This window comes from Pyxicephalus adspersus, chromosome 4 (genome assembly GCF_032062135.1).
Source record: "Pyxicephalus adspersus chromosome 4, UCB_Pads_2.0, whole genome shotgun sequence".
In the NCBI taxonomy this organism is placed as follows: Eukaryota; Metazoa; Chordata; class Amphibia; order Anura; family Pyxicephalidae; genus Pyxicephalus; species Pyxicephalus adspersus.
In genome coordinates, this window is record NC_092861.1 from 94039468 (window position 1) to 94051133 (window position 11666).

General features: G+C 41.2%; 1 protein-coding gene across 2 annotated transcripts in view; it reads right to left on the minus strand.

Moving 5' to 3' along the window:
* Positions 1–3555, minus strand: part of KATNA1 (katanin catalytic subunit A1) — a 20523-nt gene extending 16968 nt beyond the window's left edge. The window contains exon 1 of one of the 2 annotated variants that reach the window (XM_072409039.1): positions 3376–3555. The gene's annotated coding sequence lies outside the window, so the exon portion shown is untranslated. The remainder of the gene's footprint in view (positions 1–3375) is intronic. The other variant, XM_072409040.1, reaches the window with a different exon arrangement.
* Positions 3556–11666: the final 8111 nt, after the last annotated feature.

Sequence of the window (11666 nt, forward strand, 5' to 3'; positions counted from 1 at the left end):
AGAGAGAGAGAGAGAGAGAGAGAGAGAGAGAGAGAGTAAAAACAAAGCAGGCAGTGTTTTTTTTAGGCAAGTTATATTGAATTATTGATAAATTCTCAAAACACAATACATATTATCAAAAAATATTTACAGCATACCCAAAGGTTAGTATAGATATAGCCATAAATCATGGCGCTAGACTAATCACAACTACATATCTGATTGCTGGGCCATAAATTATCCCAACAGTCCAGTAACAGCCATGTAGGTAAACAGTTCGCATATGTGTAACCATCGTACCCGATGCATTTCGCCTGATAGGCTTCCTCAGGGGTAACTGCACGTTTGAAAATGCATGTAAAATATTGTTCCACGTTATAGAGATATGTACAGAAACTAGCAAGCCCCGCCAAAGCTGTACGATAGGGTTTCTTAGATGGTTATGATCTGGTATACTGAGGGTTAAAAAGTTGGAACCAGCATCAGGGAGGAGAGGACAGCAGCCACAGCCTCTACTGCTATGAACATCGTTCATGAATCAGACATGTACTACTGGTAGTTGTGAATTGCCTAGCACCAATAAATGGCACCACACAATGTGCATTGCAATGCCTGAATGCACATATGTGTGAATAGACCCTTAATCATGTTGGGTAAAGGAGCTGGTTACACTTTAGCACTCAGGTTGACTACTACATGGTATCTGCAGTCCCGGACTCCGACATACTGGATTTTATTGCACTATGCATAGAGTGTATGACAGGTATCCTCCCAGGACACCTGAGCACAGAAGGTTCTCAACATGAAACTATAAATATTACCTCAGGAGACAGAAGGTATAATAGAAAAGGTTATATTGCAAGCTTGCTCCTTCTGCACATATACATTAATGCAGGTTATGTTAAAAGTATACCAATTCATTCAGCCCATGCCTTCTATGCCCACATAATTTTAAATCTACCTCCCACATTTACAAAGTTTTTACCTTTTTTCTCCCTACCTTATTATATAATTACTGTACACCAACTGCAACTGTTTTCAGAATGTGTTTTCATTTTATTTAGGGTCTGTTGGTATCCTTTGTGGTGTGATATTGCATGTTAAAGACAGGACAAAAGTGTCTAGAACTATGGACTCCAGCACTTTGACAGAATACTCTTGTGAAGCACACAATCTTATTGCTTTAAACAACATGTCTAGAACAAATAAAGTGATTCCCTGTTCTGTTTTCGCTGTATCTGATTCCAGGATATGACTGCAACTATTGTTTTATACCAGAGAAATAGAAGTTTCATCTTACAGCATTACAGTAATCTTATTATATTGCAGAGTGTAGAACATATCCTTTAAATATCTGACACATTATGAATACATTTATGTACCCAATCATTTAGAATGAAGAAAAATATATGTAATGCTTACCTGATGGGCCCCTTAAGATCTTTACAGCTCATTGTAGTACATTGCATTGCACAGGTTTATAAGCTGCAGTACTAAATGACATCATTATGCTTTTTGTTAGAGTAAACCATTCATTTTGAATGTGCTGGCAATGCCTGGCAAAGAACCAAAAACTAGAAATGCAACATTTTGGAATAGGGCACAGACCTATTCTGTACTTGTGCATTGGGGTTCCAATCTAAATGAATAACAATGCAACAGATAAAGCATCCTAAATACTAGCTGCACTGATAGTATGCAGCATTTTTAAGCAATAACTTATGTAACAAAAAGTTTCCTGGTGTTTGGTATCATATGTATATGAATTTATAACAGCACAACAAGGGCTGAAACATACTCTTGTGCTATGATGCATTGAAAAAATTCATTTTGAATGGCACACAACAGCACTAGAGCAACGCAACTATGACGTGCATGCATGGCTGTGCACCACAACCCATAGTAATGCACTAAAGTGCCTTGTGATGTGTTCTACTGGGAATATCAGAATTTCTCATTACAAAGTCCAAAAACCTGTAAGAAAATATAAGCACTTATGTTGATATCTTAGTAATATGTGCATATCTAGATAAGTTTATTTTTTCTTTTAGGATAGCACAAACCATAGATGAAACTCTACTGAGCCATTTAGTTAATTTTACCTCACTTCCTGTTCTACAAACAATGTTGTCAGCAGAATAAGTCGGGGAAATCTTTCTAGCCTACAGCAATATTTGGCAATAAAAACACTAATTTTGGTAAGGGTGGGAAAGCTACAACCACATTTCTTGGATGAGCTTGGATGCTAAACTGGCTTACCTGCAGTCCCTACCCATTACCCACTGAAATTATTGTTACATTTCATTTGGTCATATTTCTGTAAAAAATGTTTAAAGAGACCCTGATCGGTTAAACAGGCGAAATTGTATATCAAGCAAGATGCGGACACTTTCAAAACTTTATTAGTTGGTCTGATCAATCTCTTTTACAAAAAGAGTTAGGAGGTGATTCAACACGGTGAGATTCATCCCCCTGTATTGGTCTTGGTGACCGGGGTTGGCAGGTAAAGTGAACCCCTCCAGTGTTCTCCCCAGCCCCGGGACCACTACCTGGCATTTTTTAGTAATCACCCGCCTGTTTTTGGGTGATTACTCAAAAGCCGGGTCACAACACAAGCGGCCACCACCTGCCAACAGCTTCTTCCCACCCAACTTCATATATTCCTGGGGGGAAAAACTGATGTCTGTATCTGTAAGTATTGTAAAGAAATCACTTTTCAAAGAGATCTTGGCAGGCTGACAGCTCTCTAAGGTAAACAACCAACAGATGTTTCTAAGTTGGTAAAAACCGACTGGCTTTGAGGATCACTATTTTCATCAATGGTGTGATCACATGGGCAATGAGAAATGCGGTCTGCTGGCAGTCCAACAGGCTATGTGTAGTCCTAATAAACAATCAGCTTTTTCATAAGGAAATAGTTTATTGCCCACGGTCTGGGCACAGGTGATGGAGAATCCAACATTTTTCACATGACACCAGAACAAGATAGGAGGAGATCTTCCTATGGGGGCATTGAGGATAAGCCCTCACATTGTGAAAACTCCCCTCTCACCCTGCCTGTCCCTGTCAGTTTTCTCCATAAGGACACAGCAAGAAATCCAGAAATTCCATAGAAGTTTTAGACAAAAAGAAGTAAGGGAGAATGACTCCAAAAATTGGGAAAATCGTCTCCCAGTTGTCACCAGAGCAAGTGTCTCCACTGGAAAGTTTCCCTTTATTCTGGTGGCACATTGCTGGATTTGCACCTCACCACTGACATTAATAAAAACGTAGCACAGGCTCTATCCCCTCTCCCCGGTGCCTGCTGGCTATGCTGTCCTCCCCAGCACACTGACAGATGATGGACATGATGGGGAGTCCCTGTCACACCTGGATATCACACAGCTATCACATTACCTGGAGCTCCAGTCACCCACCCTGCTGTCACGGCTTCCTCCTCCAGGTGTCCCCTGTGTGACGGTGTCCCCAGCTAATGTGAAAGGACCCAGCGGCAGCTCCAATTACAGGCACTGCACAGAGCTCATCTCCATATTCACCTCCTTCTCGGTAGCGGCCAGTTCCCATCCAGTACAAGGAGCTGGAAGTGACGTGTGCAGAGAACAGGAAGTGGGCGGGGCTTAACAAATCAAACTTGAAGCCCGGGGAACTGCATTTGAAAGGCAAGAAAAATGGATTATCTGTCTCCGTACACAGCAAAAAAGATATTTAATATGGGGGGTACAGGAGGAGGTAAGACATGGGATTGGATGCACTCCTATTGTGAGGTAATATGGGGGTACAGGAGGGGGAGAGACAGGTGATGAGGTGCACTTCTATTGTTGTGAGTTAATATGGGGGGACTGGAGGGGGAGAGACAGGTGGTGGGGTGATATGGGGGTACAGGAGGGGGTGAGACAGGGGATTGGATGCACTCCTTTTGTGAGGTAATATGGGGGTGCAGGAGGAGCAGAGACAGGTGATGTGGTGCACTCATATTGTTATGAATTGATATGGGTGTACATGAGGGGGACAGACAGGTGATGGGTGCACTTCTATTCTTGTGAGGTGATATGGGGGTACAGGAGTGGGTGAAACAGGTGATTAGGTGCACTCCTATTGTCGTGAGTTAATATGGGGGTACAGTAGGGGTTGAGACGGGTAATGGGGTGTACACCTATTGTAAGGTAATATGGGGGTACAGGAGGGGAAGAGACAGGTGATGGGGTGCACTCATATTATTTGGTGATATGGGGGATATTTGTAGCATTGGGATTCTGATTTTGTTTTCTCCAAGTATCACCAAGAATGTTTAGCGTTTAAAGCTAGTTCCACAGAGCAGATCAGTATTTTTTGTATTTTATTCTCTTTTAATAAAGATATTTAATAAAGCAAATCTACATGCATTGAGTATTATTTAAAATGTATGTGCATTTTTACACATATTAAAGTACTATTTTCAGTGAACAGCATTGTGTAGCCTATTACTTATTTACTACATATTTGGTTCATTATTTATTTACGGCAATACATTTTCTCCTTTTTTGTCTGCTTACCTCCCTGTTTAAACTGTACTTACCTGGAGGGCTCGGAGTTCAAGACTGTATGCAGCTAGAGAAGTCTAAGAAAAGTCAGAAACCCTGTGTGGTGTATAGGTGTTATAGTAGGCAATAAAATCAAAAAGCTTTCAGATTCTGGCTCAGCAGTGACACCACGCAATCATTCTTTTTGTAGAAGTTGGTAACACCGATTTGTTTTTTTTTTTATTTCCTGGTTTGTTTCTTTATGGCATAAAAAAACTGCTGCATTGTAGTAACACAGTAAAGAACATTCAGTGCAATTCATTCTGAATGGCACCCTAATGCACTTTAGGAAATTATGTGCTTTGCAGTGCAACATGTGCAGTGTGCTGCCTGATGGCACATGCTCCTTCAAGATGTTTTAAGTAGCTCATTCATATTTGACTCTGCTATGAAGGGGTCTTCAATGACATCCAAAATATAAACAAAACAAACACACCAATAAATGTCAGTGGGAGCAGGGGCTGTTCCCTAGCAATGGTAGGTGTGAGGATGCAGCTCTGTGCCTGACCCTGCTTGTTTTACAGTCAAGCTGTTATCACACCCTACCATTCCTCACTTGACCCCCCCCCCCCACTAAACTGGGCAGATGCAGCACTCTTGTCCAATCCAAGCAGCCATACTTCACGGGTCTCCCACAGTATTTTTGTAGTGTAGAGACCCAGGGCCTCCAGATTTTGAATCAAAGATGGTGCTCACATACCCTGCAGTGTGTGTCCTGTGTCTCCCTCTGCAAGGATTTCTTACTACAAATTCATACAACTCTTAAAAATTAGAGCTCACCCAGGAAACTACCCAAGGTTGCCTCCACCACAACTGCAGAAATACCGTATTTTTCGGACCATAAGACGCACTTTTTTTCCCCCTAAAGTGGGGGGTTTTTTTTTCTTGTTTTCCCGTGCGGAAAACCTGGTGCGTCTTATAGTCCGGAGCGTCTAATGGTCCGAAAAATACGGTAATATCAGTGTTGGAGGCCAGCCAGAGACTACCTCATCTTCAGATCTGAAAGCTAACATCACTGCTATCTTCAATAACCTATTGTATTAACCCGATAACAGCGCTGGAGATTAGGTACATGGAGTCCCTGGCGCATGTCGCAGTCGTCCGCTGTGCCCAGTAATGTGATCTGTAGAGTTCACTGTTTTTGCTGTAATGGTTATGAGAAAAGCATGACTCAAAGGCCCTTTTGATATTGATGGTGCTCAAATCCACCTACTACTAGATATTTCCAGGCACATTGAAGATGCGCCTGCTACTTGACCTCATTAAGTACTGTCATGCTACATACAAATGGGGTCATCCTCAGCACTCTGTGGAAGCCTAAGAACAATCCGTACTGGGTGTAACGATCCCTACTCAGTGTGACAAACTATTGCTCCACTTCTTGTTAACGACTGAACCTTTTATTCATCTCCTCGATACTACTGAATGCCATACAGTTTGCTACTAATTGCTTACTTTCATTTACTGATGATGATTACTGTCTTCTGATATGATATGGGTACTGGTATGGTGGGGGGATCTTTAAGACCTCTACTGTCCGTGACTAAACAGTTGCACTAACACTAGTACTTTTATTGTTTTTTGTTGTTTATACTAGGGGGTGCTGAGAAGTACCTGGTTTGCCCCCTTCCAGATGAAACAGAAAAATGAGTGTGGGGGCATGACAGCCTAATATCTTAGTATGTAACTGTGCAAATATCAGGTCTTTGCGATTCTTAAAACTGTTTTTTCTTTTAGTGAGAAGCTGTGATGGCAGAGGCACAAGCAAGTTTAATTTTGTTGGAGTTACGGGCTGTCATGAAGTTTTTGTTTCTCCAGGGAAAGTCAGCAAAGGACATTCACACTGAGATGTCACAAACACTGGGGGAGAAGTGTGCTTCCAACAGCACTGTCAAAACCTGGATATCTCGTTTCAAGACTGGGCATTTCACCATTGAAGATGAGCCCCGCAGTGGGCGCCCCCCAACCTCAACTGACCCAGCAGCCTGCGATGCTGTCCATAAGCTGATTATTGAGGACCGGCAAATATCCGCAAAAAAGATAGCCCAGATAATTGACATCTCACATGCGCAAGCTTTCAGTGAAGTGGGTGCCAAAATGTTTGAACAGTGATCAGAAGAAGGACCGAGTTGAAGCATCCAAAGCCGTTTTAGCCCATTTTGAAGCTGCACGGGACTTTTTGGCTAGGTTAGTGACTGAGAATGAAACCACATCTATGATCCTGAAACCAAGGAACAGTCAAAGGAATGCCACAGCGGGTCCGAATAAGTTTCATCCGCGGCCGAATAAGTTTCAAACCCAGAAATCGGCCAAGAAAGTCATGACATCTGTTTTCTGGGACAGAGACTGTATTCTGTTGGTGGACTACCTACCTTAGGGCTCTAGTATCACCAGACAGTAATATGCTAACCTCCTGGACAAGCTGAAGAAGGCAATTAAGACGAAACGCTGTGGAAAGTTGACCAAAGGGATCCTTTTTTTTTTTGCAGGACACTGCATCTGCGAACACGTCCAATGTTGTGGCCACCAAATTGAACACCCTGGGTTTCCAATTGGTCTACCATCCCCCCTACTCACCTGACCTGGCGTCTTCAGACTATTATCTGTTCCCGAATTTGAAGAAACACCTGAAGGGGCAACGTTTTGAGGACATTTCTGACGTCAAAAATGCTGCTGAGAGCTGGTTTGCGGCCCAACCAAAAGACTTTTTTTTGAACGGTCTAGAAAGGCTGCAACTAGGCTGTACCAATGGCATCAATCTCAGGGGGGGAATATGTTGAATAAATGTGTTATTTCATAACTCTCTTCTTTCTGGGCAAAGCCAGGAAGTTCTTAGCACCCCCCCATAGTTGCTTAATTTATATTTTTGATTTGGTTCTCTGATGTTCCCCAATCCTACTAGTTGTATCAGGCTTGAACTTTAGGGGCAGGTGTATTCTTTATTTTTGATTGTCTAATGTAGGGTTTCTGCCCCACAGGGTGGGCATGCCTCCTTACCCTAGCCAATGCTAACTCCCCCCAAGTAGGTAGGTCCCATTGCTTGGTGGGAATTAGGGGAATTCCCTACATTTAGATATTTACTATTACAAATTTTATATTCTTCCTTTTCTGATTCTTTTCTCTTTGCTTAGTCCTTCCTCTCCCATTTTTAAGGAATTCTGTTTTTGCTTCTGTACTACCTCCCTGCATTTTTTTTTTATCCCTACCCTTATTTTAATAAATTATTGATTTATTCTTCCCTAATGGCCAATTTAAATATACTCTTACCAAGGGGTTAAATATTCCTGAAAAATGGACTTGTTTTCTGATTGATTTATGCTAACGAAAGGTACATATTGCCTTTCTACAAGAAAAAAACTTTGAGAAGTAAGTTATCCAAACTCACAGACTGATAATTAACCTGAGCATGTCATGGGTCTACGTCTGACGCCAGACCGAGGGGAGTAAATGTTGTACTCTCTAAACACAACTGGCAATTTAAAGACCAATGGTCAGATCAATTAGGATGCTGATGGTAGAATGCTTTTTCTGAAAGGAGTCATTGGTTCTATTTTAGTTACATATGCAACAGTTTATGCCCCTAATTATCCCTAACTCCAATTTTTGGAGACAGCACTTTGACACCTATCATGATTCCTAGAGGGAGTTTGTGTCCTAGTAGGAGACTTCAATATATTCCTAGGCCCGCCTAATGACTTCCAGACACCAGTATGCCATGCCTCTATCTCACAAGGTTAGAGACTTTCAAAGGATTTTACATTCTACTCTTGTTCACTAATCTTTCATGAGGGTTGATGTTTTTCCGATGAGACATACAGATTTACCCTTTTTAACACAATTTGGCATTGGAAACATCACCCTTTCTGACCACGCACCCATTCACGTTACAGTTCAAGTACATATATCACCTAGAGGAGACAAATTATGACAGACTTATAAGAGCCTGCTTCAGGACCATGTCATATTAATAGATCTAACTGCACAAATAAAACTCCTATTTGAGCAGAATTCCACTGTATATGCACTCCCAGCAGCCTGGGCAGCACACAAACCTTTCATGCGGGGGATCGTAAATAACCATGGAACACGTTGCAATAAAGAGCATGAGGAGTGTATAATATCCCTTTTGCAGGTATTCAGATTCTAGAATTCTACAATTCATTTTGCTAACTTGATTCCAAACTGTTAGAAGCTAGAGAAGCACTGCTAACTGTCTTGATAAGGCTAAATCTGCTTTGACAAAACGCTGACATGATTTTTTTGGGTATGTAAACAAATGTAGTAGAATTTTAGCTAATGCTGCTGCAGTGTTTAGCTAAGTCTCCAAACTTGCATCTGTTTTTTCCTTCAAATGGGCTATAGATGCAATTACGAATTTCAAATGATTGTTTGTGTCTTTTTGCCCTTAACTTTTACATTGCTTACGTCGCGGTCTCTAAATGGAATACAGGCACCTTTTTGTGATTCATCCATTGTAACCTTCAGAAAATGGTGGTACAGCCTAAATGTACTCCAGGCCCTACGTATTGCTGTTCCCTATGTTAATCACACTGCCATGGTGTAATGGTAGTATACCCCCCTCGCTCTGCTCTCATCCAACTGTTGGAACAACTCTTTGTTCGCCAAACTAGTAATGCTAACCAATATCCTAATCCCACTATCCCCACTCCTTCCTTTACATGGCAAATCTACCTTCTGTCCCAGCTTGGTGGACTCAATACAGATACTTGATTTTTTTTTTATCACAGAACCTCTTGGCCCTCCATATCATAGATGAAAGACGATTTCGCTCCACTGGGTTTCTGTTGCATTATCCAGCTCAGACATTTTATGTAGTTTCTTCCATCACCAGACCAATTTCTCTATCCTTTTTTAGAGCAAATTTGTTCACGTCATGGTCCTGTACATCAGGCAGCATCCTTGCTATATGCGGCCATTATTCATATTATACAGCATGTATATAGCACCATCATATTATGTAGCGCTGTACAAAGTCCATAGTCATGTCACTAACTGTCCCTCAAAGGGGCCCAAGGAAGCGATAGGACCATGTAAGTGGGTTTTTTTTAATGTTTTTAGCTATTTACCGCTTTTTGCATGTATTTTAACCCCGAGCCACACTTGGGAATACCACCAAGGGGGTTATAGGTCCTTGCACAGGAAATAGCCCACTTATATATGAGCAGGCTAATTCCCATGTATTACAAGTACCCTATTATTCCTTAGTGGTCATGTCAAGTATTTGGATAGAAAATAACCCATTATATATAGGAATAATGAGATCCTTGTACTGGATGGGAATTTATCTGCTCATATATAAGAGGGCTATTACCCATCCAGTGCAAGGACCTTTTGATGCCCCCTAGTGGTCGGGTCCAGTAATTGAACAGGAAATATCCCACTCATATATATCCAGGGTAATTCCCATTCAGTACAAGGAACTTATAATACACTAGTGGTCAGGTCCAGTATAAGGATAGGACATATCCCACTCCTATATGATCAGGCTAATTCACATCCAGTACAAGCACAAGTACTGGATGGGAATTACCCTGGATATATATATATATATATATATATATATATATATATATGAGTAGGCTATTTCCTATCCCTATACCGGACCTTAACACTAGGGGGCATGAAAAGGTCCTTATACTGGATTGGAAATAGCCAGTTTATATATAATGGGTTATTTTCTATACAAATACTGGACATGACCACTAAGGAATAATAGGGTATTTGTACTGGATTGGATTTAGCTAGCTCATATATAAATTGGCTATTTCCTATCCAGTGCAAGGACCTTTTGATGCCCCCTAGTGGTCAGGTCCAGTATTTGGATAGGAAATAGCCCGCTCATCTATATCAAGGGTAAATAACATTCAGTACAAGGACCTTATGATGCTTACTAGTTTTGGGTCCAGTAAATGAATAGGAAATAGCCCACCCACATATATCATGGGTAATTCCCATCCTGTACTTGAGCTTGTACTGGATGTGAATTAGCCTGGTCATATATGAGTGGACTATTTCCTATCCCTATACCAGACCATAACACTAGGGGCATGAAAAGGCCCTTGTACTGAATGGAAATTACTTTGATTTAAATGAGTGGGCTATAACCTATCCAAATACTGGACCTGACCACTAAGGAATAATGAGGTCCTTGCACTGGATAGGAAAAAGCCCACCCATATATGAGCAGGCTATTTCCCATCCAGTAAAAGAACCTTTTAATGCTCACTAGTGGTCAGGTCCTGTATAGGGATAGGGCTAAAACTGCTTTATTTTAGATAGCCCGCTAATATATAGGCAGGCTATTTCCGATCCAGTACTAGGACCTCATTATTCCTTGGTAGTCATGTCCAGTATTTAGAAATAAACCATTATATATGAGCAGGCTATTTCCCATCCAGTACAAGGACCTTTTCATGCCTCTCCTAGTGTTAAGGTCCGGTATAAGGATAGGAAATAGCCCACTCATATATATCCAGGGTAATTCCCATACAGTACTTGTGCTTGTACTGGATGTGAATTAGCCTGATCAAATATGAGTGGGATAATTCCCATCCTTATACTGGACATGACCACTAGTATCATAAGTTCCTTGTACTGGATGGGAATTACCCTGGATACATATGAGTGGGCTATGTTTTCTATCCCTATACTGGACCTAGCACTAGGAGGCATGAAAATGTCCTTGTACTGGATGGGAAATAGCCTGCTTATATATAATGGGCTATTTTCTATCCAAATTGTGGACATGACCTTGAAGGAGTAATGAGGTCCTTGTACTGGATGGGAATTTGTCTGCTCATATATGAGTGGGCTATTTCTTATCCAAATACTGGACCTGATCACTAAGAAATAATGAGGTCCTTGTACTGGATGGGAAATACCCATGATTTATGTGAGTGGGCTATTTCCTATACTTGACCTAACACTAGTGAGCATCATTAGGTCCTTGTACTGAATGTTATTTACCCTTGATAAAGGTGAGCAGGCTATTTCCTATCCAAATACTGGAGCTGACTTTTAAGGAATAACGAGGACTTAACAATGTTGTCATAAAGCCATAGATTGCCTATTCTTTGTGGCATTTTTTTTTTACATTTTCCACTTGAT